We start from the raw sequence: 27273 nt of genomic DNA on the forward strand, positions 1-27273 counted from the left end.
AACATCTTTGACCAGCACGCGCGAATTTCAAAACAAAGGAAATTAATGTATTTGTACCCGTGTTTCCCTAAGAATGAAGATATTACCGCTTGTAATCTTTGACACGTGGTACATAAAATGTATTCCATATAAAGTCGAACAAATGACGGATTTGATTAAGGCTTTGACCAAGAGATTCACCGCCACAGCGATTACAGAAGAGATGTTGGCAACGAAGTTACGGACATTGGCGAATCAGTGGCCTCGATACTGAAAACATCGTTCGCGAACTATCTGACAGCAGATATAGGAATCTCTAGATTCTTTGAAAACTTCTTTCCCCGCCAGTAGAACATAATAAATAACTATATTTGTGGCTACTTGTAGGAAATACTAGCAGTGTAGTAAAAGTAAAGCTCTTGAAACACTTTATCCAGAACATGCTACTGCCGCTGTACTGATGAGCAAATCAACGAATGATCGCTAACCATCCGGAGATTCGACCCCGTTACCGCCCTTGTGATGCTATTCAAACTGCAATTGTCGATAAGTCTTCCACTTTAGAATACTCAAGATGTAAAATTGTTCGCCAAGAAGTTAAAGAATTCCTATACATGAGTAGAGTTCGATACTATATTCGCTGATGATACCTCGATTGCAACCAAAGTTCGATATTTGGGACAAACAAATGTTTGGTAATATTGCCGTTGCTGTTGCAGTAGTGCAAATGGGGTTACACTGAAATTGCAGTCATTGGTGCGATCCACTTGCGACTTACTTTCGAATTAAGTGCTTCGCTTTAGTTAATCTCTTCGGAATTATATCGGGACAAATTATCATAAAAAGTACTTTCGAAAACTAATTTTATAAAAAAACAAGTAAGGAAGGTTAAGTTCGGGTGTAACCGAACATTACATACTCAGTTGAGAGCTATGGTGACAACATAAGGGAAAATAACCATGTAGGAAATTGAACCGAGGGAAACCCTGGAATGTGTTTATATGACATGTGTATCAAATGAAAGGCATTAAAGAGTATTTTATGAGGGAGTGGGCCATAGTTCTATAGGTGGACGCCATTTAGGGATATAGCCATAAAGGTGGATCAGGGTTGACTCTAGAATGCGTTTGTATGATATGGGTATCAAATGAAAGGTATTAATGAGTATTTTAAAATGGCGTGGACCTAAGTTCTATAGATGGACGCCTTTTCGAGATATCGCCGTAAAGATGGACCAGGGGTGACTCTAGAATGCGTTTGTACGATATGGGTATCAAATGAAAGGTGTTAATGAGCATTTTAAAAGGGAGTAATCCTTAGTTCCATAGGTAGACGCCGTTTCGAGATATCGCCATAAAGGTGGGCCAGGGGTGACTCTAGAATTCGTTTGTGAAAGATGGGTATCAAACGAAAGGAGTTAATGAGTATTATAAGAGGGAGTGAGCCTTAGTTCTATAGGTGGACGCATTTTCGAGGTATCGAAATAAAGGTGGACCAGGGGTGACTCTAGAATTTGTTTGTACGATATGGGTATCAAATGAAAGGTGTTAATGAGTATTTTTAAAAGGGAGTGGGCCTTCGTTTTATAGGTGTTCGCCTTTTCGAGATATCGCCATAAAGTTGGGCCAGGGGTGACTCTAGAATTCGTTTGTGCAATATGGGTATCAAACGAAAGGAGTTAATGAGTATTTTAAGAGGGAGTGGGCCTTTCTGGACCAGGGGTGACTCTAGACTTTGTTTGTGAAAGATGGGTATCAAACGAAAGGAGTTAATGAGTATTATAAGAGGGAGTGGGCCTTAGTTCTATAGGTGGACGCATTTTCGAGGTATCGAAATAAAGGTGGACCAGGGGTGACTCTAGATATTGTTTGTACGATATGGGTATCAAATGAAAGGTGTTAATGAGTATTTTTAAAAGGGAGTGGGCCTTCGTTCTATAGGTGTTCGCCTTTTCGAAATATCGCCTTAAAGGTGGACCAGGGGTGACTCTAGAATTCGTTTGTGCAATATGGGTATCAAACGAAAGGAGTTAATGAGTATTTTAAGAGGGAGTGGGCCTTTCTGGACCAGGGGTGACTCTAGACTTTGTTTGTGAAAGATGGGTATCAAACGAAAGGAGTTAATGAGTATTATAAGAGGGAGTGGGCCTTAGTTCTATAGGTGGACGCATTTTCGAGGTATCGAAATAAAGGTGGACCAGGGGTGACTCTAGATATTGTTTATACGATATGGGTATCAAATGAAAGGTGTTAATGAGTATTTTTAAAAGGGAGTGGGCCTTCGTTCTATAGGTGTTCGCCTTTTCGAAATATCGCCATAAAGGTGGACCTGGGGTGACTCTAGAATGAGTTTGTACGATATGGGTATCAAATTAAAGGTACTAATGAGAGTTTTAAAAGGGAGTGGTGGTAGTTGTATATGTGAAGGCGTTTTCCAGATATCGACCAAAATGTGGACCAGGGTGACCCAGAACATCATCTGTTGGATACCGCTAATTTATTTATATATGTAGTACCTGCCAAGATTTTAAGGGTTTTTTATTTCGCCCTGCAGAACTTTTTCATTTTCTTCTACTTAATATGGTAGGTGTCACAACCATTTTATAAAGTTTTTTCTAAAGTTATATTTCGCGTCAATAAAACAATCCAATTACCTTACCATATTTCATCCCTTTTTTCGTATTTGGTATAGAATTATGGCATTTTTTCATTTTTCGTAATTTTCGATATCGAAAAAGTGGGCGTGGTCATAGTCGGATTTCGTTCATTTTTCATACCAAGATAAAGTGAGTTCAGATAAGTACGTGAACTGAGTTTAGTAAAGATATATCGATTTTTGCTCAAGTTATCATGTTAACGGCCATGCGGAAGGACAGACGGACGGCTGTGTATAAAAACTGGGCGTGACATCAACCGATTTCACCCATTTTCACAGAAAACAGTTAGCACCATAAAATCTATGCCCCTACCAAATTTCAAAAGGATTGGTTAATTTTTGTTCGACTTATGGCGTTAAAAGTATCCTAGACAAATTAAATGAAAAAGGGCGGAGCCACGCCCATTTTTAAATTTTCTTTTATTTTTGTATTTTGTTGCACCATATCATTACTGGAGTTGAATCTTGACATAATTTACTTATATACTGTAAAGATATTAAATTTTTTGTTAAAATTTTACTTTAAAAAAAATTTTTTTTTAAAAGTGGGCGTGGTCCTTCCCCGATTTTGTTAATTTTTATTAAGCGTACATATAGTAATAAGAGTAACGTTCCTGCCAAATTTCATCATGATATCTTCAACGACTGCCAAATTACAGCTTGCAAAATTTTAAATTACCTTCTTTTAAAAGTGGGCGGTGCCACGCCCATTGTCCAAAATTTTACTAATTTTCTATTTTCGTCATAATTTCAACTCATCTACCAAGTTTCGTCGCTTTATCGGTCTTTTGTAATGAATTATCGCACTTTTTCGGTTTTTCGAAATTTTCGATATCGAAAAAGTGGGCGTGGTTATAGTCCGATATCGTTCATTTTAAATAGCGATCTGAGATGAGTGCTCAGGAACCTACATACCAAATTTCATCAAGATACCTCAAAATTTACTCAAGTTATCGTGTTAACGGACGGACGGACGGACATGGCTCAATCAAATTTTTTTTCGATCCTGATTATTTTGATATATGGAAGTCTATATCTATCTCGATTCCTTTATATATGTACAACCAACCGTTATCCAATCAAACTTAATATACTCTGTGAGCTCTGCTCAACTGAGTATAAGAACCAAATGAAAAACCAAATCAAAAATGTTATGAAGAAATGGCCTTGGTTGATTTGTTAAACTGGGCTATCATTTTGCTTATGAGTTATATAAGAAGTTTACAATTTCTTGCTTTTACTACTGGGTAAACATTTGCTCTGTGTATCTTTCGATCTTAAACTTGTGTTATGGCTATGAATGTGATAGCTCCTGGTTAACACAGAAGACGGTCACCAAGAGCTCAAGAAACAAAATCAGACACATGCATATATCTCTACGCTACTTGTGAGCTAATTAATTTTGAAAAATCTTTGCTTTGCAAGCATTCTTATATACATGCATACAGATATAAATAAGAGATTTGGTTATAACCATTTTACTGATTTAAGATAAGAACGTGCGCTAAAGCTGCGCATCGATATAACCAAATAGCCAGCCAGACAAAAAGACTCCCATAGACATGAATACATATGGATTTATATATCTTTATACCAAAAACTAAAACGAACGACCTACTTGAAGCACTCAATGTTTATTTGGCGTCTAATGCCAGCGCGACCACCGCGGGTGGTGCTTTTAGCCATAAAAAGTTGTAACCAGTTGGAAATATCTTTCTACATTGCATCTTGATATGAATTGAAAATTTCTAGAAACTTGCATTTATAGATAAAAAGCAAAGCCAAGCAAATTCGTTAGATATTTCGATGTTTTTAGTGTTGTTGGTTTTTTTTTTTTTTTAATGTTAGCAAAAGCCTTAAGGTCATGTTTTTTTGGGCACTTAGATATGTGAATATATTTTTTTACATCACTCTGCTTGGTTAGATTTAGTGATGCTGGCGACTTAAAGCAAAGTTAAGAAACGCGCAGATAGAACATGTTAAGGAACAGTAGCTGAGACCTTGGGCATCCTTATAGATGCTCACTTTCGGGATGGCATCGGAGAGGCAACACAAGTACTTAACTGAAACGCTACAGCAGGAAGTAATTGATAGGTTAACAGGAAAGACCATGGCAGAAGTTAAAATTTCCTCGACAATAAACAGCTTTTTGCCAAATAAATCACCAACGGTTGATGGTTTTCTCCTTATTATGCTGCAGAAGACTCAAAAATTTTTGGTTAAGGAACTAAAAGAAATCTTGGATAATCAATAAGAGTCTATTTCGGAATAAAAAGTTCCAACCGAAAGTTAATTAAGGATACTATTTATCTTTGGACCTAAATAAAAATTCTACCGATGGATTGGTAGACGCTTCACTTCATTTCTGTGATACAGTTTTTTATTGCTGACAAATGTTTCTGCGAAAGAAACGCTGGCGAGTCCAAAAGTAAAACAAAAAAATAAAATAAATCGATATCGCTATCGACGATATCAATAATCCGATATTTTCGACGTCATCGTTAGTTTTGTGGGGCTATCTGTGGTTTTTTTTTTGTTTATCGGTGCGAAAGTGCATTGTTGACTAGATTTAATTTTGTTGTTGAATGCAATGAGTTGCTGAAATATATCTGATTGGCTGACAGCCATTACGGTTTGTGTTTGAGAAAAAGAGAAGCAGTATGGTTACCCAGCAATGAATGCCATTCACGTTATAGATATCAGCTTTTAGAAACATGATGTCCATATTATGCCAAAGTCTCTTGGGGCATGCTATCCGAGTTCACTGGTCTAACGGAGAATGTTTCCTAATATGCCTGAACCGCTAGGTTCAAGCAAATAGATCCTTAAGTATACGTCCGTTCGGTTCTACTTGTCCCCGAAAACTCAAAAAGCAGCGCTAAATGCAACCAGCCTACCGAATGTTTCTTTTTTGTTCCTAACATATTGTTACGAATATTAGCAACACTAAGGGGTACTGCCATCTCTAAGCCGATGCTAAGCAGCGCCTTGTATGCACATCCATAAATCAATCGTTATGTATCTACATAAACGAATCAATCATTATGTCTACACATATGTACGTATACGCAGCTGAGAACAACGCATAACCACATGCATATGTCTGAGATACTCCCGAAAGTATGAAATGCGAGAAGCTATAAAATAGTGCAATTGTAGTTACAGCTGAGAAATTTGATAGCTGATGGCCAACTAGTAGATTCTGGAAATGGAAGCGCCTAGAAGATGCGAACGAGGAAATCAAAGAGTATAAAAGGCAGCGACAGATATAGGCGCTAGTATAGTTTTGACTAAGACGCTATCTGGCGAGCAAGAGCAGTATTATTTATTGTGAAGTACTTTAATAAAGGCCATTTTTCCATTATTCAATATAGGAGTTATTTATTCAACAGTTTGGTGATTCGACCGTTAGCAGAAGATTGCAAATAAGGGGAATTGCAGTAAATTCGTTACAATATGAAAAAAAACAGTTAATCCTAAATAAAAAATAACGAAAATTATCTATAGTAAATTCAAGACTATAGATAGCACTGACCAGAGCAGCTCAAATCATTTATAAATATAGCACTCTTGTTTTTATTTGGCCCTGAAAAATAGACACAGATACAAATTCACACTTCGAACATAAACCAAAATTTGCATACATAGTTGTCCCATATGCCCCCACATATAAATTCGATTTATATGAAAGTGCCTGAATGTCATATGAAAGTGCAAAGAAAATGCACTTCCATATGAGGCCAAGACACTTCGGTATGATATCAAGTTTACACTAACAAATTGACAAAAAAAGTTTCAAAAATACTATAGCACTGTGAAAAACTTTAATTCAAAATTTATTCATTAAGGGGACTCTCAAAATTTTTTAAACATATAAAATAATTTTTTTTTTTTTTTAATTTAAATAAGTTTCAGTGTATATATAACTATGTATATGTATTTTGATTTGTGCTGCAATATACAATTTTTTTAATTGCCCTGCCACTGATTATCTATTGACTTCCAACACTACATATAAATATCTATCTTTTAAGTGTGGGCTTTTTTCTAAATTTCAGCATTATCAAATTACGAAAAGTTTTTTTTATAACACATCCATTTTTCTCACATAAACATAAAAGCATGACATCGATATTAATTTTTTATTTGTGTATTTCTGTATGTCAAACCGTTGTCAAAGCTAAACAAATATGTTTACATACAAAATTGTACCTCAAAGCAAATAAGATATTGAACACTGTGCCGATAATAAAAATATAATATTCACAAAGGCTTTATGTAAAATAAATATTTGTGTGTGTGTGTGTAAGCATGTCTGTAGGTATATAATTATATTTGAAAGCCTTTGAATGATTGTATAAATAACACTTGATAATGTCTCCAAGGTATTGAATTTATATCACCTTTATCTTTTTAATTTACATTACCGTAAGTCAAACAAATACGAGCATACATTTGTACATATATGTTAATATTAATATATGTAGATATGTACATTATTTGGTAAGGACTCACATAGACTGAATGTGCTCATAACGTTACCAGAATCCGTTAGCCGACCAAACGGTAAAACCCCAATTAGTTACTAGGGCTTATGTTCTATTATAACTCAGTGCTCTTGGTAAATACTAGAAGTTTTTTAGGACCTGTCTTAATCGCTGCCTTAAGATCTTTCGACACTGCCGGCGCTAATGGCTGGAGCCTTGACCTTGGCCTGCTCTCTTCACGTCTACAGCTTTCGCATGAAAAAGACACGGCAATGATCTGGCAGCCTGAGGGGTCTGCTTATTTCTAGATTAGCACAGATAACAGTAGACCCGACTCTTTCCGTTAATTTGCACCCATTGGTGTACACAGGTATGGTATTTTCTGCCATTTCCAAACCCTTTTGCTAACCTTTTGGCTCCATTTTTGCTTCAAGATCTCTTTCAAAGCTCAAGCACGCTACCATGCGGTTTTTTCACCCTGCATTTAATGGTAATATACTGTTTTAGCAGTGCACTCAAGCTACACCGAGGCTTTAAGCCTTGTTGCAGTTGCTAACGCTATACTCTTTGTTATTAGGTCTGCAGGTGGGATATGCAGAATGGCATGCCATGCTGTTACAAAGGTAGTTTTGAGGGCACCCGTTATGCTAATCAATGAAAGTCTGCAAGCTCCCTCCTTCACTTCGCGTCTACTACATAGAAAGTTTAAGCCACTAATCACATTAACACAAAATCCGATACCATCGTTAAGCATAGCCGTTAGTTCCAAATAATTCAAAAATAACAGCCTCCTTGATCACATCCCTCAACTGTACGAAGATACCTGATGCATAAATGATTATCAAAGTAGATGACTATCGTTTTGGTATAACAATTGATAATTTATATAGTATGCTTAGCTTCGAATAGGTAAGGAGGCTGTTCAGAACTTACCGATAGAGCCTTCTAGAGCGGACCTTATTGCCAATTTTCTAACAAAGAATAAACCGCGTTCTCCGAAGAGGATATTTTGCTGACAACTTCGAGATCTGAAGAAACCGCCAAATACAATACGAGTAGCTTATTGTCAACAACAGCGGAGAAGAGACTGCAAAGATCCGTTGAGTATGCTAATTTTTCAACTTCCCCAAAAGTTGACAGTGAGGGGGGTCGCGCAAATAATACAAAACGTCCACATTGCTCTCTTTTGAGTAAAACACAACTCTGGATTGGATAATGATGATATTATAATATCCCTTTACGATCGGTATACCTATCACAAGCATATTCTAGACCCCTTACCCACAGGGGAAGATAGATCGGTTGGATTCGAGAAACAAATTTTTAATCAGGGACGGAAAATAATATTTTATTTTTCGGAGTCGAAAAAGTCCTGGTCAAAAAATTGTCCTAGGTGAAAATGTTTGAGTTCCCAGGTATCCCTATAGCAGTATCATGTCGAATCATGCATCCTATTTATTTTTCGAACTTTTTCTATAAAAATCCACATACAAAAGTAAAATCTGTATTTTTATTTTTTTAGTCCGATAAAACTAGTAAAACTCGGACTTTTAAAAATAAAAGTCCTGAAATAAAAGTTAAATCAAGACTTTTATTTTTTAAGGCCGAAAAAAGTTCCGCTTGATAACAAAGGAACGGCTTATCCGAATTAAAAAAAATTTATTTCGGATTAGCCGTTTCTTTGTTATCAAGCGGGACTTTTATTTCGGTCTTAAAAAATAAAAGTCTTGATTTAACTTTTATTTCGGGACATTTATTTTTAAAAGTCCGAGTTTAACTAGTTCTATCGGACTCAAAAAATAAAAGTCCGAAAATAATTTTTATCCTGATCCAAATACATTACTTTTACAACAAAGAAGTGTCTACCGAACTTTACTTCATTTCGCGACCGCCCACTTACTCTTAAGTGTCTTTGAAATTGACATAACAGTGAATATAAACCTCACCTTACTCATCATTGAACAAAACGGCCATCTAACAATTAACCCACATCCAGTAATTAATTTAGTTTTATTTGCCACAAACTTCATTATGTCAATGTCACTAATTTTATTTTTGACATTTACTTATCAATGTCAAGTAAACTTTCAATGTTTTTTTTTTTGTTTTTTGAGGGTTGACCTTTTGAGTGAGTTTTGTCGTGGGCTGGATTTTGTGAGCAACCAAAATTTAAATATACTTCAATGTTGAAATAATGCATAATGAGAAAAAAAAACTAATAATAATAAAATCAAGCAATGAAGAGCAAAGTTATGAACAGCCAAATATACGGTTTGTTGAAGGGAAGGACAAATGAACATAAATGAAATAAGCGAAAATGAACAAAATTAAGTTAAATTGCATGTACAATGAAATGAAAGGCTACAGAAAGGATCAAAGGGTATGGTGAGCTTTCGAGCGCTCCAATTGGCAGAGGAGGTAAGTGGAAGTGGTCTCTTGAGTAGGAGGACATCATCACGTATATATGTAGATACCGAAAGCCTTGTCTTGCACGATATGATAATGGCTATTATTTCCCTTGCAGTGCAGTAAGAGCCCCCCCATACATTCAATGGGTTGCCATTTTGTAAGTGTGTCCGTGTGTTTGTGTATTTCTATTATAATTGAATTCGTTTCGTGGTTTCTTAAACAACAAACTGACAAATACAATTTTGTTTGAATGAGCGGAACCTCATTCCACACAAGTAAAAGAACCCAGCTGGAAATGAAAGAAATCAATGAAAAGCGCTCTCTGAATGCGCGCTCTCTTAATTTTTGAAATTCGTTACACATATTGTGGCCTCAACTTCTATAACTTAATACTGCCAACCATAGATCCCAACGAAAGGAACGAATCGAACTGCCTAGAATGGTCATGCACTGATTGCGTAGGTAGAAACATCTTGTGAAATTTTCAACAGAATCTATATTTCAGTCATGATCCCTGATGCAAAGAAAGTACGTAAAATATTGAATATTTCAAAAAAAAAGGCTTGAGTACCAAGTACCCGTGAAGTTTGTGGAGTAAAAATCTATACATATGTGCATACGACTGAAAATCTAGAGAACTCCGTACAACATTCATCTTATTATAAAAGCCTTCGTTATCGCACAAGTAAGTATATCTAAATAGAGAAGCTTATTGATTCTCTCCCCGCATGATGATGTTAACTGCATTTGCTTCTGGTTCTCGTCAGAGCGAAAGCTTAGTTTTTTTTACATACTTGAAAACTAGGAACCTGCCCACACTACCATAAACTTGGTTTGACTCGACTTGACTTGGCTTCAAATAACTTAACTTCACTTAAATTGATCTTTGACTTGAGTTCACTTGGCCTCAATTGATTTGGCTTGACTTGACTCTTCGTTTGACTTGATTTGACTAGACTTGACTTCACCTCACGTAAATTGAATTGACTTGACTTGACTTGATTTGCCTTGACATTCATGATCTCCCGTACTATGAGATGTTTACAGTCCCCCCCCCCCCCCCGCACCCTCAATTCCACACATTACAATTACACTTACCCTACCCTCTTTTTTCAATGGGCTCTCAATATTTGTATGCAATTACTTTTCATATTAACTCAACTATTAAATTTTCCTACTGGGTCTTATTGCAAACTTTGAGATATACAATTTTTGGTTAAATGTTTGTAAATAGACGTTGAGGGCCAAAAAACCTCAACAAAAGTGCTTTTCGATGTAAGCAACAATGTACAAAAGTGGGTTTTAATGGTAAGCGTAGTCTTTAGGTGTTGCAGTTGTAACCTTGGTTGTTGTTATTATTGCTTGACAAGTAAGTGATTTGGTCTCTCTGAATCTCTTAACTTAAAGCAGCCAAATTCAGCTACATATACAAAACCACATACATACATATTTAAATATCAATTTTCTCACTGATTGCGTCTCGCTAAAATTTAATGAAAGAAACAAACACGAACTTTTGCTTTCAGCCACCTGTCCAAAATTTCAATTTTATGTTGTCCATATGTTGCTTGCTATCGACTATCAATGTACATATCTATACATCTGCAAGCCTTTCGATTTGCATATCTTTCACTTCTCTAAATTTACTTTAGTATGTTTGTGTGTGTGTATTTTTTTTTTTACTCAGTACGGCAATAATGCACAGAAAAGAGAAATGAAAATTGAAAAACACAAAATTGACTGGTAAATTAATTAATGCTCGCCTTTGGCTCAAAGTGTGGACAAACTAATGGTGGATAAATGATGTATACAAGTGGTACAGTCTAGCACATTTATGTAGCACTTTGGATCTATTTATTAAACGATGAACTATAATATCTTTTCAAAAATCTTCACCGCATGTGACGCAGATTCTTCGAAAAAAAGTCTGTGGATACAACAAATAATGTTGGCATTCCAGCTGAAGACTGCCACATTAACAGCTCTCATTTGATACCCATATCGTACAAACATATTCTAGAGTCACCCCTGGTCCACCTTTATGGCGATTTCTCGAAAAGGCGTTCACCTATAGAACTAAAGCCCATTCCCTTTTAAAATACTCATTACCACCTTTCATTTGATACCCATATCGTACAAACACATTCTAGAGTCACCCCTGGTCCACCTTAATGGCGATATCTCGAAAAGGCGTCCACCGATAGACCTAAGGCCCACTCCCTCTTAAAATGCTCAGTAACACCTTTCATTTGATACCCATATCGTACAAACAAATTCTAGAGTCAGCCCTGGTCCACCTTTATGGCGATATCCCTAAATGGCGTCCATCCATAGAACTATGGCCTGCTCTCTCTTAAAATACTCTTTAATACCTTCCATTTGATACACATGTCATACAACCACTTTCCAGGGTTACCCTAGGTTCATTTTGGTACATGGTGATTTTCCTTATTTTGTCTCCATAGCTCTCAACTGAGTATGTAATGTTCGGTTACACCCGAACTTAGCCTTCCTTACTTGTTTTTTACTCAGTACGGCAATAAAGCACAGAAAAGAGAAATGAAAATTGAAAAACACAAAATTGACTGGTAAATTAATTAGTGCTCGCCTTTGGCTCAAAGGGTGAACAAACTAATGGTGGATAAATGATGTATACAAGTGATACAGTCTAGCACATTTATGTAGCACTTTAGATCTATTTGCTAAACCATGAACTATAATATCTTTTCAAAAATCTTCACCGCATGTGACGCAGATTCTTCGAAAAAAAGTCTGTGGATACAACAAATAATTTTGGGACTCCAGCTGAAGACTGCCAGTGATTTCGTGACTCTACTATCACACTTGCTCTCTGAGAGAAAAAGTCAATTCGCCAGAATACAGGAGAAGTGGGAGCATATCTCTAAAGAACTTCCTACTGCCACTGAGGAGATAAGTGGTTATCGATGACCACGGATAAACAGCTGATACGATGGCGAATGCCACGTTTCAACCGAAAGAAAGGACGCTGCCTGCAGGGCTGCGTTAAGAGCGAACGCAACAGCGACCAAGAATAACGCCCGCAAATTTGACGAAGAAGGCTTTAAGTCCGAGGCAAACGCATAAAGCAATTTCTATTTCAAGCGTATTGCGCCAGAGATGCGAGAGATTTAATAACACCGTGAATCGGATGACTGGACCTTATTAGAGCGGCTTCAAACCTGGTAAATCTACCATCATCTAGATTATCATTGGTAAGTTAGTGTGAGTGAAGCTAATGGTTTCAATTCATTGCATATACAAATTTTAGTTAATAAAGCTCCTGGCACTGCATTCCAGGGTTAACTGTATTTTATACATGCATAGCACCAGGGAGTACATAATTGATAGACGTACCTGCTGTATTTGGTTTGATTTGATTTGCATACTTAATACTTGTATAATACTATAATGCATTTAAAAATACATATTAACATTAGGGTTTGCTTTTATTTTTTCCTTAGATCAGGGATGCACAAGCACCAGAGCAAAAAGGCACAAACATTGAGAAAAGCGAAAATGATGTATATTGGAACGATTTTCCGTCATCCCTTGTCAAATTTGGTTTCGAGACAAACCGGTTTCGGCGTTGTGCCATCATCAGTGTCGATTTTTGTTCTCGAACCAACCCTGCCGGAAAATCAACAAAACAAAATAAGTCAGAAGCGAAAATATTGTTGGCAAACAATTTACGTGTGGAATGTTTACTACAGTGGTAACCAAAATTGAAATTGTGGCTGTGTTGGTAAGTTCAAGATTATCGTAGTGGTATTAATTCAGTCATTAATTAAACGAACAATGAGACAAGATGTTAGCAGGAATATATGTTAACACTCAAATAATTATTTGTAAATATTGTAACGAATTTAGTGAAATTGCGCTTATTTGCAACCATCTACTAACGTTCGTATCGCTAAACTGTTGAATAAATAACTCCAATATTCAATAATGCAAAATGGTCTTTATTTGACTACTTTGAAAAGACTTCACAATAACACTTACACTTCGCAACTGATAGCGTGCTTAAATCAAACTGACTGATTCTTACTCAGCTTTCGCTCCTTTTTATACTCTCTGCTGTCGTTCGCATACTTCTAGGTAGCTATAAATTACAGATGCACGTTTATAGCTTCTCGCATAGCCATATGCGCGTGTATATGTGAGTAATAATTCCACCGATGATTGCATACTGTGAGTATCTCAGATATATGCATGTGTATGTGTGAGAAGTACTTTCCTGATGATTGCATACTTTTGTGAGTATCTCTCCGCTGCTGTATGTACATATGTGTAGACATAATGATTGATTTGTTTATGTAGAGACAAGTGACTGCTTAGTATCGGCTTAGAGATGATTGAAAACTTTAACTATCATAGTAGTGCTATAAATAAGGAGAGTTTTATGTACAGAATGCTTACAGAATTTACTGCGCAGTTCAGTTATTCGAACAACAACAGCAGGCAAACAATAAGTGAGAATTTTTTTGTAAAATATAACCTCACATAAAGCAGTGTTTAATAGATATATATATATATATATATATCATTCCTGTAAATACATATATACTTACTGCGGAATAAAACGCAATATGCTAAGCTAAATTAGTTGGAAACGGCTTCTCCTAAATATATGTGATTATCTATTTTGAGCTGACGCTTGTGTAATTTCAAAATATTGCTAGGTTTTAGCTTCAAAGCGATATAGATATAAATGACATTTTCAGCTAATTAAAAAGCTCCCTTTTAAACCAAAGCTATTTTGTCTATACTCACTTACATACAAGCATTACCCATTAATTATTTGGGTGTTTGTAAAGGTAAACAAGCAAGAACGGGACTGTCTTCGGCTGTGCCGAAGACTTCATACCTTTCATGAATGGGGCTGAACAATAATCTTATCCCGTTCGTAATCTCCGAATAATCAGATGTATAAGATAAGAAATATATAGTGAACAGATCTACATACCTTAACGATTTTTAAGATAAATATAAAATAAAAAACAGGTAGGTAATTTGTGTGAGGATGCAAAGTTTCAGGTTTTTTGTGGTCTGCGTGTAAAAACTATGACTACGAATCACGTATTTCAACAATATATGACGTAAACGTAACTATTTGATGAAATTTGATGAATTTTTAAGCTTCTAGCCGTAAAAAGGTGGCAAAAATTAGAGTTTATATGGGGTATATAATATATATAACACCGATCTCTATGATTTTTTCAGACAACAATATATGCTATATACGTAAGCATATGGTGAAATTTGAAGCGTCTAGCTGTTAAAAAGGGGAAGAAATTGCGCAAAGTTTCTTAACTGAACAATCGGTTGTATGAGATATATATTATATATACCACCGATCTCAACGATTTTTTCAGACAACAATATATGCTATATATGCTATATATGGTGAAATTTGAAGCTTCTAGCTGTTAAAGTGGGGAAGAAATTGCGCAAAGTTTCTTATCTGAACAATCGGTTGTATGGGATATATACTATATATACCACCGGTTACTATGATTTTCTCAGACAACAATATATGCTATACACGTAAGCATTTGGTGAAATTTGAACATATCTAAACGATTTTTAAGATAAATATAAAATAAAAAATAGGTAGGTAATCTGTGTGAGGATGCAAAGCTTCACGTTTTTTGTGGTCTGCATGTAAAAACTATGACTACGAATCACGTATTTCAAAAATATATGACGTAAACGTAACTATTTGATGAAATTTGATGAATTTTGAAGCTTCTAGCCGTAAAAAAGGGGTCAAAATAACAGTTTATATGAAGTATATAATATATATACCACCGATCTCTATGATTTTTTCAGACAACAATATATGCTATATACGTAAGCATTTTGTGAAATTTGAAGCATCTAGCTGTTAAAAAGGGGAAGAAATTGCGCAGAGTTTCTTAACTGAACAATCGGTTGTATGAGATATATACTATGTATACCACCGATCTCAATGATTTTTTCAGACATCAATATATGCTATACACGTAAGCATTTGGTGAAATTTGAAGCTTCTAGCTGTTAAAATGGGGCCGAAATCGTAAAAAAAATATATATATACTATATATATATACTATATATAACATCATATATATATTATATATACCACCGATCTCAACGATTTTTTCAGACAACAATATATGCTATACACGTAAGCATTTGGTGAAATTTGAAGCTTATAGCTGTTAAAATGGGGAAGAAATTGCGCAAAGTTTGTTATCTGAACAATCGGTTGTATGAGATATATACTATGTATACCACCGATCTCAATGATTTTTTCAGACATCAATATATGCTATATGCGTAAGCATTTTGTGAAATTTGAAGCTTCTAGCTGTTAAAACGGGGCAGAAATTGCGCAAAGTTTCTTATCTGAACAATCGGTTGTATGAGATATATACTATGTATACCACCGATCTCAATGATTTTTTCAGACATTAATATATGCTATACGCGTAAGCAATCGGTGAAATTTGAAGCTTATAGCTGTTAAAATGGGGTAGAAATTGCGAAAAGTTTCTTATCTGAACAATCGGTTGTATGAGATATATACTATATATACAACCGATGTCTATGATTTTTTCAGACAACAATATGTGCTATATACGTAAGCAATCAGTGAAATTTGAAGCTTATAGCTGTTAAAATGGGGTAGAAACTGCGAAAAGTTTCTTATCTGAACAATCGGTTGTATGAGATATATACTATATATACAACTGATCTCTATGATTTTTTCAGACAACAATATATGCTATATACGTAAGTACTCGGTGAAATTTGAAGCTTCTAGCTGTTAAAATGGGGCTAAAATTTGCGAAAATATATATATATATATATACTATATATACCACCATATATATACTATATATACCACCGATCTTTATGATTTTTTCAGACAACAATATATACTATATATGTAAGCATTCGTTGAAATTTGAAGCCTCTAGCTCTTAAAATAGGGCAGTAATTACGAAAAGTTCCTTATCTGAACAATCGGTTGTGGGGGATATATACTATATATACAACCGATCTCATCAATTTTTTCAGGCAACAATATGTGCAATATACGAAAGTATATGGTGAAGTTTGAAGCTTCAATCTGTTAAATTGGGTAAGATATTACAAAAATCCTCTTTTTCTGAAAAATCGGTTGTATGGAGGATATATGCTATAGTGGTCCGATCCGGTCCTTTCCGACAAATGTCTAATCGGACACCCAAATACACCCGCTCACCAAATTTTATCAAGATATCTCAAAAATTGAGGGACTAGTTTGCATACAAACAGACAGACGGACAGACGGACATGGCTAAATCAACTCAGCTCTTCAACCTGATTATTTCGGTATACTTAATGGTGGGTCTATCTATTTTCCCTTAACGACTTACAATTTTCGGTTTCGTGACGAAATTAATATACCATTTCATTTTCACGAAAGGTATAAAAAAAAGACCGCAACAGAAAATTGCCTAGAAAAACCGCAACGAAGCGTAAAACCACAAAACAATTCAAAGAAAACCTGAAATATACCCCAAAATAAGTAAAATTCTAAAAAATGGTACAAAGTTTTAAATTGTCAGTGCATAACTCTTAGAGTAGCAAATATTGTTGTGGTCAGTTTGATTTAGCCTTCAGCCAGAATTTAACGCAATGAATGTAAGGTTTTAACTTACATAGGTAACTAGGATGAAATACGTGTGTATGATTTTGTATGGTATGGTCATGTTAGGTCGGTGAGGGATGCTCATAATCCGAAGAAGAAGGGTCAAACACAGCCTTTGAATCGTCGAAACAATAGAACGCCGCTTCTTAAGCTTTATTCATTAGAATATTTCAGATATAAAAAATGAGCTAAACTTAGTCATTTAGTTATGCCCAACAATCGTAGCTCATATCTCATACGCATAAATAATATGGGGTATTCCACGGAAAGCCGTTAATTTTCAGGGACATTCGAATTGCTCTCATTTTTTTTTCAGAGCCAATATAAATATATTAAATATTTCACAACTTAACTTACCAAGGAAGAAGAATTTAATTATTCTCAATCTTAGCCAAAAAAAAAAAATAATAATAATAATTTGTATAAAAAAAAGCAAATCGATACCAAGAAAAAACAAAAAGTCTAAATAAATCAAGCCTAGTTTCCTTGGCAACCATTATTTTTATTCAAAATCGTATGTACATTCCTAGAAACTGATAGATTGCTATCCTCCAGGCAAAGTTTAACTTAACTGGAGATGATGAAAACGGCCATTAATAGTTTGTCTCAAAATATTGTAGTTTGTCTTTAGTTAAGTTCAAAAACTGAAAAACCGTGGAATGTTCCCATACTGAAATCGGCCACACAATTGCATAATGAATATATGTTTTTATGCGTGTTTGAAAACTAATTTAAAATTAATTAATTTGAATATCGTTAAAATCCGATTTGAAAGACATCAATCAAAATCAAATAAAGGTGGCAACTGCAGGTCTGCAACTCAACTCACCTACATGCGATGCAAACATACAATGTAAAGACAAAAAAAAAAAAACACAAAAAAACAAAAGGCAAGAGAACAAAAGAAACACCATTAAGTGTTTGTTATAACTGTTGTCAAGTGAAATGGTAAAATAAGATCTCCCTTCGCATTGGTGACAGGCAAGTCAGGCAAGCTGTTGCTATGGTTTCTGTGGTTTCTACAGCGGGGTAAAAAAATTTATTAAGTTGACGAAAGGGAAGATGAGTAAATACTTACAAATGCAACATAAGCATTTATAAATAAGTATGTATTAACCATTGTTATTGTTTTTGTCACTTTTGTGGCATGTCACAGGTGAGTTGACAAATTACTTCAGTGAAAACTTACATGTAAATACAGACTACAAACATACAAATATAATATTTAATTATACATGCTTCAAGCGATATCTTTTTTGTAATTTCATATTTTGACACGCAAATAAATCGGTATCATAGCTCGAGAGAATATCTAGACTAATAACAAGACTCCTTTTTATCTCATGTGTTATGTAAAAGCTTAACGTCTTACAATGTCTAAGGATATCTTGTAAATTTCCCAATAATTAATCTTTAAGGTACATATTTTAAATAGCCAAATAAAAGTGTCAACATATTAACGGCTGAACTTTTTCAAGAACCATATATTTCAAGTTTAATTAAAAATTTCCTATTTCCGGCTCGCTATCTCAAAGTGCCCTTGTTCAGCATAACTGCTATACGGCGCTTTTCTTTCTAAAATTTGTTAAAATAAGGCGATTTGGAAAGAACAACGAATAAAGGCTGATCTCCCTAAGCTTTAGTTATGACGTGTATTTAAAAAAAAAGCCAAACAATTTATTATTTTTTTTTTGATATTGAATAATGTGAATTTTCTTATAACAAAAACAAAAAAATTACAAATTAATTAATCTTCCACCTTATACTAATCGATTAAAACTTATCAATCTTCCAACTCTTGCTAGTCGTAGAGAAATGCTTGGCGTAATATTTATGAAAAAACTACTGAATGGATCGATTTCAACCCCATTTCTTCTGAACGAAGTGAACTTTAGTGTTCCCTGTCGCACTACGAGACACTACAAACCTCATCTTTTAAAACAATGTAGAACGAATTTCGAATTAACAAACCTTTCCGGTGTTTGCGCCAAGATTACAACTCTAACTCATTTGATATGTCGGACCCCATTTTTTCTATAAAAAAGACTGTCCTTATCTTTAATCGTTAATGCTGTATATTTTTGTTTCTATATTCTATGAATTTAGTCTTTACCCTCAGCTGATGATATTTCTTCTGTAGCTGAGCAAACAAACCACTGCCCATCAATGACTCGTCCCAAAAAAAAAAAAACAAAAAAAAAAAACAAAAATTATAAATATGTAATAAAATTAATAAATAAAAAAAGTGTCATTGGCCCACTTGAGTGTGGTTTTTTTTGAGTCGCAGCTTTATTATTATTATTATTATTATTATTATTATTATTATTATATGAAAAACCCCACTACTTTTCATAATTCATCATCTATATTTGGGCGTTTCGAGTCTATGCACGATTATTTGAATGACTATTAAGTCCACGTTCAGTTCGGAGCCGCTAAAATCGCCATATCTACTCGACCGTTGATCGAAACTAAATTTTTGGATATTGTGAAATTTTATTTTTTGCTTGGGCAAGAAGATTTACCCACACATTATATTTTTGTAGCTACTGAAGTCCATAGAGTTCTTCATTTGTTCTCAATATTTTTTTTATATTTTTAACCAAGTTTTGTGTGAACTACCCTGCAGGCTACGATATTGAGTTAAAGCGCTTGAGGTAGTACATTAGGTATGTTATAAAAAATGTGTCCACGCAGTCAGGAAAATAATAGCCTGAATTATTTTATGCGCTATATCGACTTGAAATGGACTGAATTTCGAGCAACACAGCACCATGATCATAATAAAGGTCTACAATTATCAATATTGCTGTCGGAATGAACGTAGTTCGAGGCAGCTGAGTACAAATTTCAAACAGATAATTGTGGTTGCACTGCATGGGAGTTTGAAAAGGAAGCGTTTCCAAACGACTCACCCTAAAAAGCGAGGTGTCAAAATGATGGTAGTGCTTAAAAAAGTAAGAAAGTAAAATGAAACTTATTTTTTCCACATACTGTATGTATTTATGTTATCATAGAGCGTGAACGGCACTATAAGTAGAATATACAATTGGTAACAGACAAACCTTGTAGCCATTTGCAGGTATCATTAACAACGTCTAATATGGAAATATGTTTATGTACTTACATGTATGCATTTACAAAATTCCTTATCACAATTATCCATACAAATTTACTTTTTTTGTTTAATTTTAGCGCATCATTTATTCAATTATTTTTGACATTTCAGTGCGACTTTACAAAATGCATTTTGTTTGTTTACTTTGGCTTTTGTTGTTTTTATACTCAGCGTGCTTTGCACACAGAGTATTTTAACTTTGATTGGATAACAGTTGGTTGTACAGGTATAAAGGAATCGAGATAGATATAGACTTCCATATATCAAAATGATCAGTGTCGAAAAAAAATTTGATTGAGCCATGTCCGTCCGTCTGCCCGTTAACACGATAACTTGAGTAAATATTGAGATATCTTCACCAAATTTCGTACACGAACTTATCTGAACCCAGAATAAATTGGTATTTAAAATGAGCGAAATCGGATGATAACCACGCCCACTTTTTATATATATAGCATTTTGGAAAACACAAAAAACCTGATTATTTAGTTAATATTACACCTAGAATGTTGAAATTTGACGTGTGGACCTATATTGAGACACTTGATAAAAATTTGCAAAATGTTTCTAAAATGAGCGTGGCACCGCCCACTTGTGATAAAATCAATTTTACAAATATTATTAATCATAAATCAAAATTCGTTAAACCTATCGTAACAAAATTCGGCAGAGAGGTTGCCTTTAATATAAAGAGTGCTTTGAAGAAAAATTAATGAAATCGGTTAAGGACCACGCCCACTTTTATATAAAAGATTTTTAAAAGGGTCGTGGACAAATAAAATAAGCTATATCTTTGCAAAAAAGAGCTTTATATTAATGGTATTTCATTTACCAAGTGGATTTATAACAATAGGAAAAAGTTCAAATTTAAAAAAATGGGCGTGGCACCGCCCCTTTTATGACTAAGCAATTTCCTATGTTCTGGGAACCATAACTCGAAGAAAAATTAACGGATCGTAATAAAATTGAGTACACTAATTTTCCCTATAGTAGAAAATATTTCTAGTGAAAATTGATTGAATCGGTTAAAGACCACGGCAGATTAGATATAAAACAAGTTTATATGATATTTCACTTATGAAGTTTTATTGTAAGACGAAATGGGGACACATTTTTTTAAACGGGCGGCGCCACGTGTTATGTAGAAAAGTAATTTATCTGAAATGAAATGTGCAATTGAAGCTCAAGCTGAGTATATAATATTCGGTTACAACCGAACTTAGACACCTTTACTTGTTTTGTATTAACACAATTAATAATTGTTGCTTAAAGGTGTGAATATTTATATATACTTAATTGTTTGTTACCAACAAAGTGGGTGATATTTTTTAAACAATTGGCTATTCTCGGAAGTTTAGTTACGGAGTTTAAGCAAATTATTTGACTACATACAATTTTATATTGACTTACAAAGCCGAAAGTTGAGTACCAAAAAACCTTTTTGGTCCAGCTAGAAGCTAGTCGGATATAGAGGTACGAAACATTAAAATTATTATCTAGCGGAAAATCTGACAATGGTTTTCGATGTGTAAATATAACTGCTCACATTATGGGGGAATATTGAACGTAATTATACAGTGTAAGTTTTTGTGTGTGGTACGCTATATCGGGAATATATGTAGAACGTAAATGCAGGTTTAGTGTGTAGTTTTGGTATGTTGCTTGGAGTAATAGAGAACGTAAGAGTCACGGTAAGTAACTATACTCTAGCAATTTGAGAGCTCTTTAAATAGTAGGATTGAAATTAGCGAAATAGTTCACCTATGTATAATGAAAGTCTGAGCATATACAAAAATTTTATGCATGCAAGTGTACGAAGAGCTGTACACACTGCTCTTTTGTTGGAAATAAAGAGCCAGAACGTGTTTACAAAATCAGCGCACGAAGTTAGGTATTTAAGCTTAGTTGAAATTTTTTTATTTTAAGGATTTTGTTGCTCGCAACATTTTTGTAAGTTATTTTGTGAGATATTCATGAAATATAACAAGCAAAAAAGAAAAAAATTAAATATTTCAAATAAATTTAAATTAAATGCAATTAAATTAAATTGATTTTTAATCGACGAGTACTCCCTTTGCAATCCAACAGTTTTTGATTTATCATCGAAATTTTATCGATATGTTATCTATATATAATCAGCTTGTTATCAATTTCTCGTCCGCGTGTTATCGAAAATGTAGAAATTTTTAGTCGACGGGTTCGCCGTTTTTTTATCGAAAACTGTTTAATTTATCATCGTAAAACTATCGGTATATTATCAAAATTGTATCGGTTTTTTATCGGTGTGTTACCAATTCTTATCGTAGTGTTATCAAAAAGTTTTCGCTTGTTTTCAAAAAATTATAATATTTCATAATTTAATACATATTTGTTATCGGATTGTTACCAATTTAAAAAAGCGTGGTATAGAAAATTTATCGGTTTCGTTATATACAATGTATCGATCTTTTTATCGAAAAGCTAGCTTTTTCTAATCAGTGTGGAACCAATTAGCTATCCGCATATTATAGACTTGTTATTGACAACCCATCGGCTTCTTATGAAACAGATACCTTTAAAAACACAAACATAAAATAGATGACGCCTATATAGCCCTTTGATAACAAGCCGATAAGAAACCAAACGAAGGCAAATACTATCTGAGTATAAATCTAACACTCGACGATAGTAATTGTCTGCCACTTTTAAACCGATATTAACACAATAACTTGTCTGAATCGGTTGTTACAGAAGCTGACGAAGCTTTTTTAAAAATACCGAAGCTATTTATTTCTGGTAAAGTTACCTCTATTTTGCTTTTACTTCACCTGTATGAGCTCTATGTAACTGCAAAAAATTAGTTTCCAGACGTAAAGCCGACATCTTAACGAATCGAATTTCACGTGTACTTGGTACTCACGCCATTTTATTTCCGTAGCATTTGTGTAAAATGTATCTTAGTACTAGGCACACACAAGCACATGCAAATTTTTATTAAAATTAATTCAAATTTTCAATATTTGATATCATAACAAGGCTTATACAGTAATTGAATACTTACATTGTAGAGAACAAATATTAGATATTGATTAATATATTATTTTGTTTTTGAGTTTTTACAATTTTTAGAAACTCCTACACTCAGAGAAAAAATCGTTCCAAAACGAACGAAAGAAGTTCAAAATTAAGAACATTCGTTGACAAAAGTCTGTTAAGTACGTTTTTTCTTAACTCGTGACCGATGGGCTTGTTTTAAGAACAGCTTTTCCAAGCACACCGTTCGTATTTTATGACCAGTTTGGTATTGATGTGTGAAACTTCTGTGCTCATTTCAAGCACTACTTGGGCTTGATTTAGGATTTTTTGTTCTCACGCTTCGAGAACGATTTGGGGTCGATTTAACATTTTTCGGTCTCAATTTAAGAACGGTTCGTGCTTGATCTTTGGTGGGAGGGGAAAGTATTTTTTTAAATATATTTATTTATTTTTTATTAATAATAATTTTTTTGTCATAAATAAAAAAATATTTATAACAAAAAAATTGTTACTTAAATTCAAAATTTAAGAAAAATGCATAATAAACATTTTCTCATACATTTCTCTTATTGAGAAATTATTCTTAATTGAAGACGTAATCTGTATATATACTTAAAACATTTCATAACAAGTTTGAGAATTACCTGTACATATGTGAATGGAACTGAACGAAAAATAAGAGTTAAAAAAAATAGAACATAAAAAAATTGTTGAAAAAAATTCAGAGTTTGACGGGGATCGAACTCGCGCCACACGATCGCAAGATGAACATCATAGCCGCTGGGCCACTACAACTGCTTGATAGGTGGTGCCAAATGTTGTATTTAACATTGTAGTGCACACGAATTGTACTGTTTTTTTTCTTGGGCTTAATTTAAGAACATCGTTCTCATTAATAGAACATTTGTTCATATTTTAAGACCAGCCGTTCTGTTTTCAAGAAAATGGTGTCAGTTCAAGAACAAGGTTGTTGTTTTAAGAACAGGTCGTTCGTTTTACAAGAACAAAAAAGTAAGAACATGAAAAGCTTGAATTGAGTCCGGTGGTGCTGGATTTTAGAACGGCGTTTTTCTCTGAGTGTATGTATGTACACATATATATATACATATGTAATCATCCTGCATAAAATGCCTGCAGCAATAACTGTCAGTGTAGCTTATAATCCGATTAAAATGTTTTATTGTGTTTTTGAGTATGTTTTATTAAATATTGTAACATGCTGAAGAATTAGCTCATGTCACTTGCAAAACAATTTAATTAAAATTGCATGTCCGTTTTAATGGAAAATGAAATGAAAGTAGTGTATGTTTGTATATATGCAGGCGTGCGTGTTAAACGGTATCTTTGTGTGTATCAATATATATGAATTGAAAAGAAAAGTCTTCTCTCGACGAACAAAAATCACGCTCTGACTTCTGAAATTTTACTTCTGAAATTAGACTTCTGAAATTAGGCTTCTAAGTTTTGACCTCTGAATTTTGTCTTTCTGAAAAAAGGGTGCTGACTAATGTTTTCTGAAAAAATGTGTTTCTGAATTTTTCTTTCTGAATTTATGGAGTCACCAGATTCGTCTTTGTAAAAGCGTAAAATGATATGACACTGTTGTTGTTGCTTGTAACACTTCAAAATTTTTACTGTGGGTGTATTTTAATATATATTGTAACGAATTTAGGGAAACTCCGCTTATTTTACACCTTCTGCTAACGTTCGTATCGCTAAACTGTTGAATAAATAACTCCAATATTCAATAATGAAAAATGGTCTTTATTAGACCACCCTGAGTGTAATTCACAATAACTCTTACTTCAGAACTAATTGCGTGTTTAAATCAAACTCTTTACTGCTTACTCAGCTTTCGCTGCTTTTATACTATCCGCTGCCTCGTTCACCCATTTCTCCTAAGCTCTAGTAATTACGTGAAATTTATGCTTGCTTACCAGCTATATACATGTATATTTGTAGTTTGAATCCATATGGGTGTGTATATGTGAGTACTACTTCGGCTGATGATGACATGCGTTTTTGCGTATCTCTCTGCTACCTTGTATGTATGTGTAAACATGATGATTGATTTGTTTACGTACATACTGCTTAGTGTCGCCTTAGCGATGCTAGTTTCGCTTAGTGATCATAATGTTCGTCACAATATCATACCAAAACCTATGTCAAACGCGTTTTCGAAACATCCTTTGTGAATTGTTGTACAAAATTGTATTATAATTTCGATTGGATAACGGTAGTACGTAATGGCATAGGAATCTAAATAGATACAATCTCCTTTATTTCAAAATTATCAGCATCGAAAACAATTTTATTAAGCCATGTCCGTCCATCCGCTAACAGTATGAATTCAGTAAAACTTGAGATACTTTAACAAAATTTGGTATACTGTCTAATCAGGGTGCAGAATAGATCTGTATTCAGCCGCATTATAGCAAAGCCCACTTCTTCGATATCGAACAGTTGGAAAAATTATAAAATGTGATAACTCATTACCAAAAACGGAAACACTGACTAAACTTCATACATGGGTTGACTTTATAATAAATAAATTTTTAAGTCTACTTAGCCATAAATCCTAAGCCCTTTATACCTTGCAGAAATTTGGCATGGGAGTTTTCCTGCCATTGAACGTTTAAAAAAATAAATAAATGTAAGGCGCGATAACCTCTGAAAAGATTTTAGGCGGATCTTCTCTTTCAATTTGCGTCGTGCTACTTTTAATTTGTCTTACAAATTGGCAGACGGAAGCTACTAGCTTTATGCCGACTCCGAACGGCATCTTCAAGGCAGATGAGTTTTTCCTGAGAGCTTTTCATGGCAGAAGTACACCCGGAGTGCTTGCCAAAACACTGCCGAGGGGCGACCCCAGTTAGAACAATTTTCTTCTAATTGAAAAAAAAAAATTCTAAAATTTTTATGTTGCTTTGCCCGGGGCGTGAACCCACGATCTGTAGTAGGGGGAGCACGCTACCATCACACCACGGCGGATTGAACATTTACTTAATGGAAATTACAAAATCTGTTGGCAACCACACCCACTTTTAAAATAAATCAATATCAAAATTTCGACAAAAGAGAAAAATGCCGGAGCATGATATTTTGTTTGACTTTATGACAAACAAGTAAAGGTGTCTAAGTTCGGTTGTAACCGAATATTATATACTCAGCGTGAGTTTCAACTGTACATTTTATTTCAGATAAATTACTTTTCTACATAACACGTGGCACCGCCCATTTAAGTGAAATATCATATAAACTTGTTATACTCAGTTGAGCAGAGCTCACAGAGTATATTAAGTTTGATTGGATAAAGGTAGGTTGTACATATATAAAGGAATCGAGATAGATATAGACTTCCATATATCAAAATAATCAGGATCGAAAAAAAAATTTGATTGAGCCATGTCCGTCCGTCCGTCCGTCCGTCCGTCCGTTAACACGATAACTTGAGTAAATTTTGAGGTATCTTGATGAAATTTGGTATGTAGGTTCCAGAGCACTCATCTCAGATCGCCATTTAAAATGAACTATATCGGACTATAACCACGCCCACTTTTTCGATATCGAAAATTTCGAAAAACCGAAAAAGTGCGATAATTCATTACAAAAGACAGCTAAAGCGACGAAACTTTGTAGATGAGTTGAACTTATGACGCAGAATAGAAAATTAGAAAAATTTTGGACAATGGGCGTGGCACCGCCCACTTTTAAAATAAGGTATTTTAAAATTTTGCAAGCTGTAATTTGGCAGTCGTTGAAGATATCATGATGAAATTTGGCAGGAACGTTACCCCTATTACTATATGTACGCTTAATAAAAATTAGCAAAATCTGAGAAGCACCACGCCCACTTTTAAAAAAAAATTTTTTTTAAAGTAAAATTTAAAAAATTTAATATCTTTACAGTT

The sequence above is a fragment of the Eurosta solidaginis genome, chromosome 5 (genome assembly GCF_040869045.1).
Source record: "Eurosta solidaginis isolate ZX-2024a chromosome 5, ASM4086904v1, whole genome shotgun sequence".
In the NCBI taxonomy this organism is placed as follows: Eukaryota; Metazoa; Arthropoda; class Insecta; order Diptera; family Tephritidae; genus Eurosta; species Eurosta solidaginis.